The sequence below is a fragment of the Ruditapes philippinarum genome, unplaced genomic scaffold (genome assembly GCF_026571515.1).
Source record: "Ruditapes philippinarum isolate M1 unplaced genomic scaffold, ASM2657151v2 ctg2953_1_1_1_1, whole genome shotgun sequence".
Classification (NCBI taxonomy): Eukaryota; Metazoa; Mollusca; class Bivalvia; order Venerida; family Veneridae; genus Ruditapes; species Ruditapes philippinarum.
Genome location: NW_026862629.1, coordinates 48297 through 55230, shown reverse-complemented (window position 1 = coordinate 55230; position 6934 = coordinate 48297).

The window sequence follows — 6934 nt, the reverse complement described above, 5'->3', positions numbered from 1 at the left end:
TCAGCAACAAAGCAATTCAATAACTGTTACCGGTGAGAAAGAAAATCATGAATGTAATATTATGTATTAAACGACTGCCCAATATTTTCAAGGAAATTTTTATCAAAAGCATAACACCTCGCCGATATTATTTGAGTTGCAATGTCTAGTCAAGGAAATTGTGAGTCATCTCAGGCCAACTCAAAAAATACTCAAGTAAGAGATCATCAAGAGCATTAAGCATGATAAATTGTGGAATAAACATAAAATTTTAAAGATATTTTTAGAACACAATAACATTGTGTAACTGTTAAAGAAATTTGAAATTCCAAAGGGACTTAAGCCAAAAGTAGCAAAAGGCAAATGAAACACATCAAGGAATAAAGGAAACAAAACAGTTCATATTGATTTATCCATATTGTTCACCTTCAAATCAGTTATATACTCATTCCAGAGTTTACCACACAATTCAAAATATAATGTTGCATCATTTACTAAAAATTCATTTAAAACAGATGCTTATTTTCTAAAAAATAATGATTTGTACGAAATGATACTACGCAGGTGAAATACGACGCAGATGTAATTTTTTGAAATCTTTTACAGTGATTGTTTTGGCTTGTTTCATTTCATAATTAGTAATATACTCTAAGGCAAAAAATATATCCAACGCAATATGAGGCTGGACATTTGTGTCTATATTCATATATTTTGCCTTTATGTTCGGTTGTTGTTGTTGTTTACTTTTAAAATAGATGTGTATGCAGTTTTAAGATGTATTAATTATTTCTGAAAAAGTCAACCTGTCACGATTAATACAAGAATAATAATAGTATTACGTATGACCTACGTATCACATACTTCTATATATACACAAATTCGACTCAACGTCGAGAAAGTACTCTTATATAATTAATGATTCCGTAATAAAAGAGATTCAAAAGGAAACAAATGATCACGTTGATATAAGTGGAACTTAAATTAAAGGCATTATAACTACCTTTAATAAGGCCACGTTTTATCTTAAATAAATGCAAACATCTATATCTATGATAAAAAAAATACGATGCACGGTTAGAAAATATCCGGACTTTTCATGCTCCTCTCTTTCCACGTGCAGCTATATACACACATTATATATTGGTGAAAAAACATTTATTCGCCAATAACGTGGTCAGTTTATTTTCAATGATAGTTGTGTATACACAGTATTTTGCCCTCTGATATATGATAGGTGTTTCGTCTATCATGGACTCTTTGTTAGAGGAACAACGCTCTGTAATAAGTTTTGGTTGCAGAGGTGAAAAGCCCATGCCACATCTTTCAGAGGCTTAAAAGAAAGATTTTAGATAATGTGTATCACGTTTCAACTTCTAAACTGGGTTTCTCAGTTTCCGTGAAGGCAGAACCAAGTGTTTGTGGACAGGCCTAGGACTAGGCGGGCAGCTGAGGCGGTGACCCCAACAATGGTAGCAAATGTTAAAGCTTTTGTCAACAAAATCGTCGAGTAACTTTGGAGGAGGTAGCCAACAAGTTTAGCATCGGTAAGGCATCGGCACACAAGATTTTACACGAACACCTAGGCATGAGCAAGGTAAGTGCCAGGTGGGTGCCTAGAAAGCTGTCCGCTGATCAAAAGGCAACCAGAGTAACCAATGCAAAAGAACATTTAAGTCGTTTTAATCGTGAAGGAGATAAGTTTTTGAACCGCATTATCACTGGAGATGAGATGTGGGTTCATTATTCCGAACCTGAGACAAAAGCTCAGTCAAAGCAGTTGAAACGAGCTGCTTCCCCACCTCCTTAAATGTTTAAGCTGTCTCCTTCGGCTGGCAAAGACATGCTTGTTGCCTTTTTGGATTAACGAGGAATGATACTTACTCATTTCATGCCAAAAGGTCAAACTGTCACCGCCAAGTACTATTCTGAAGTAATTCTGAACTAGAAATGTGTCATCATGCCACGGATGCCCCCGCATGCAGCCAAAATTTCAGATGTTATAATATTTAGTTCCAAATTTGTTTGCACAAATGATTGTTTTCATTTTAAGTTCAAAGCCCTTAAAACTTTTCAATGTTAACACAAACCATTTCCATACAATGTTCAAGGCACTGAAATTATTCAGTCTTAACCTTTTGAAAATAGCATATTTCATATTTGTAGCCAAAATAATGGCTACATACATTTCCACAAAAGTATGAGTGCTGAAACTGAAAGTTCAAAATTTTTCCAATATTCAAGAAAGATAAGTTTGTCCAAAATCATTGAACCACGACCAAATTCAAACTTAAACAGCTTATTCCTAAGATGTATCTATATTATTTTCAAAGTGAAAGGGACATAACTCTGCCAAAAAATCATCGAACCATGATCAAATTCCAACTTGACCTGCCCATTCCTTTGACATATCCATATATCAAATTTGAGTTGAATATGTAACACTGTTGGGTAGATAATGAACAGAAACTGTAAATTTCATATTAATTTCAAAGTGAAAGGGGCATTACTCTGCCAAAAATCATTGAACAATGAACAAATTCGAACTTAGCCAGGGCATTCTAAAAACATATACATATGTCAAATTTGAGTTGAATGTGTTGTACCATTGGGGAGACAATAAACGGAAACTGAAAATTTCAAATTACTTTCAAAGTGAAAGGGGTATAACTCTGCCAAAAATCATTGAACCATGACCACATTTGAACTTGACCTGCGCATTCCTTTGACGCATCTATATGTCAAGTTTGAGTTGAATATGTTGTACCGTTGGGGAGATAATGAACGGAAACTGAAATTTCATATTATTTTCAAAGTAAAAGGGGCATAACTCTGCCAAAAATCATCGAACCATGACCAAATTCGAACTTGACCTGTATTTTCTCATGACATATCCATATGTCAAATTTGAGTTGAATGTGTGCAACCGTTCTTAAGATGATGAACGGAAACTGATGATGACGGAATGACAGAATGACGGAAGGACGGAATGACGGTACAGGGTAACACTATATGCCCCGGCCATTACATGGCGGGGGCATAAAAAGTCATAAGGTATCATCGCAGTAATGCTGATAATCTGGAAGAGATTTGTGGATCCATTGTATCGTCGGTAATTCCAAGGTCACAAGGGTCGCAAATGGCACAGAGTCGGGTCAATGGTGCTAAAGTTAAGTGTGTATCGTCGGTAATTCCAAGGTCACAAGGGTCGCAAATGGCACAGAGTCAGGTCAATGGTGCTAAAGTTAAGTGTGTTTGAAGATGCTGTAAGATTGTGAGCAGATATTGAGAATACAAATCAATGTTGTTATGGTGGAATGGGAAAAAGGGCAAAGTTTTGAGTAGTGGAACAACTTCCATGAGAAGCTGTAGAGTAACTTCCGCCAACAGTGCTAGTTCCAAGAGCTAGTGCTGGGTTTTTAGTATTGCCAAAGTCATTAAGTAATTTTAGTAGGTCCATAGCTCAAGTCCGACTGGCTGATTAAGGAACAGTACCTATAAATAGACCAAGTTCTATTGAGGGACATAGGCGATACTAAAGGTAAGATTCCCAATAAGTAGAATGGTTCAGATGAGTAAGGATATACATCAGGTGGTTTTGGGGTGTTGCAGTGACAAAAGCCAGGTTTAAGAAGATGTTCCTCTGGTATGACAGGGGTAAGCATAGTGCAAGTCACGTGACGACACGTGAAAATGCATTTGCAGCATGATGATTGATGGTCAGGGGCAGGTTGGCGCAACAGATTATGAAGATACCAGGAGGGAAAGCTGAGGTTACAGGTAAAGCAGCTGTTGGTGCCTTTCTGGCGATCTGATTGGGAAACAGCAAAAGCCTTGGATATTAACAAGTACAAAAGTGCAATTTTAAGTTTGTTGATTTCTTGTTCTGTGTTAATGTGGCTGCTGTAATGTGACAATAAGCTCCATAAATCTGTGGTCAAAACTCGGGTGGGTTTGGTATGGAGGTGTAAGCTACAATCGGCTTAGGAACTGGACGCTGGCCACTGACAAATAGTGCCAATGAAGGTAAGATATCTAAGATATCAGTTATCCAGTTAAGCTATCTGTCAAAAACTTGTCAGATAGGCATTTGGCAGATTATTGTGACAGGCCAATGCCTGCCCACTGATAATCTGTGTTTACAGGCCAAGCCTGTAAAGGCGGTTTTGTGGGTACTTGTTTGAAACCCAGGAGTGGACATTAATCTAGTGTTTTTGCGTTCCAGTGAGAGGACTTCATCTTTAAAGTCGGGGGGTGTGTAGTTAAGTATGGTAGTGTAACCGTAATCCGGAACATACCGTTCCCGGAAGGTACGAGGTTTAGTCCGGGCAAGACGAAAACGCCTAGCCGCCATTTTGTTAGAAGGTTATTTAAAAAGGCAAGATAAATCCGAATATCTGAGAGATATGAATAGTCATCTGTACAGGGAAAGTGTTTCAAGGTAAATAGAATACTTTAGTAAAATAAACTGTTTAAACTAGAATATATAATGGGATCTAAACTCAGCGTTAAGTGCTTTGTAGGAGAAAATTGTGTATAAGCAGATATTAAATGAAAATAGCAACTCAACTATAAAGTTAAAAGAATTACTTGTTCATTTTACGTAGGAACCATAATCTACATTTCATTAATGGGGAGGACTATCCTTTACATTTAATTTTAGCATAACAAGAACTTTCCTTTACATTTTAGATTTCCAGATTTCAATTTGTTGTGTGAAAATGACCAATGATTTTTTTTATATATTCAGTTCTTCCCTGTTGGTTGTAAAGGTGGTCATACCGATTTAGATGGCCTTCAGCCGAAAGACTTCCATGTATAAACAGCAATGTACACCACTCGGTGCGTAATAAATATTTTTTCAATAGTTCGGTAGTGTTCAATCTAATTTCTGTCAAGTCTCTTTGATAATAATTCTGTACATTATTCTACACACCATTTACATATTATGAGTCTCTTTAGCAACATAATTATTACCGGGGTGTCAGAATTCCGAAACGAAAATTTCGCTGGTCATTTTATTAAAAATATCGACTAGTTTGGTCTACTATAAAGTTGTGACCATCTCCCTTCTCTCCTATCTATGAAAAGAAATCTATAAATACATAGCACGCATTAACAGTAGAAAAACATCTCACTCAGAAAATAATTTACAAAAAAATATATTTCACCAACTTTTGGTAACTGTTAAAATTTATGGGGAACATAAAGCATATGCTTTCATGTTGTAGATTACTAACCTGAAATTTTAGAAACTTCCAAAAATACCATTGGCTATTGTATTTCCAATTCACAAAAAATTATATCAAAGATGATAAATAGCAGGGTTTATTGATAAAGTCGAGGCATTTCTTAATACATGTTTTATTCTTCATCAAATCACACGATTATTAGGTAGGTGAATGAGTATTTGATACTTAAGAAGAATAAACAGTATCTATAGCAGCCACGGTTGGTGACTTAAAGCAAGCCGTTATTTCACATATTCTAAATTGATTATTCATACTCAATCACCTTTAACGCAAATTTGTTGCACTTAAAACTAAAGACGACATAAAGCTGGACATCGGGTAACGCCAGCATGCTTCATGTAATACATAGTACTGTCGTTCGACGTTATATGAAAACTTCATTGTTGATAGTATATAAGTAATATTCAAGCATTCTTTTAGTGTTGAGTCAACATTTCATGTGATGTATATTGTTTTGCTTTCTAATCCGGTTTCAGTTATAAAACAAGTCGGCAAATATATCAATCAACCTTCGTATAAAGAGTAAACATTTTCAATTTTATTTGAAAACAAATGCGAAATACTTATCATAATCACATTATCGGTAATTTGTAAATGTTAAAATGTGGCAGCTGTAAAATATTGTGCCGTCCCTGATATCTAAGTAGAAATATCATTGCTTTTGCAAAAAAGTAAGAGAATCTGGTTAGTTTAATCTTGACGGTCAAGGTCAAGGTCTATTTAAAGTCAAGGTTACAACTTATGTTTGACAGCAGATGACAAGTCATTCACTTATATTAAAAACAAGGGAATCAAGAGTTGCAGGTAAATGTGGACCTGAAATATCAACAAATATCTTAATATCTTTAAAAGTTTCAAAGTAGAATTTTTTATATTTCCTGGTATGCAAAAAAAGACATTACGAAACCCATAAGTACAAATAAACAGTCGTCCTGCATGTGTGCTTAGACATGCTATAGCTGTAAAGCTTTCAGACAACCTCTTTATAACCGATTACATGTGAGGAGACCGGGGTGTCCGTGGCTAAGTGGTTTATGTCTTTGACTTCAAACCACTTGCCACTTCACCGTTGTCAGTTCAATTCACGGCAGACTTTGGATTATTTCATGTGACGAAACTATCCAGCTAGCTGACGGAACGTCGGTGGTTCTACACAGGTGCCCGTTTGTGCTTGAAATATAATGCACGAAGGATACCTGAGGTATTTTGCTACCATTTAAAGCTGGAACGTCGCCAACTGACCAATGCTGTGTCGGTGAGACATAAAACCATATCAACCAAACAAACATGTGAGAAGGGCTTAAGAGCTTATTTACAAAATATATCTTAAGCCATTTCCTTGGAGAACATTTAGTCAGAATGCTTGACCCTAGTAGGCTCAAATCCAATATAAATGACCATCGACGTTTATTACAGAGAACCAACAGTGTTATCTCGATAAAATATTGGTGCAGAACTATAAATTTTTGTCCTGGGGTTCTCTAGTTTGTAATTTAAAATGAAAAACGGACTCAACTTTTCCCTTATTATTTTTCAAATAAATATGTATCCTGAATTTAACATAATATTGTAAAGTCCTTAAATAAATAATTTTGAAATGCTTAACGTCTAAAAAATATGTAAATGCTTTCTCGATACAAACTAGATAAAATAGTTCAAAAGTACTACAAAAACCTTTCTTGCGTGAAATTCTCAAAAATGTTCTT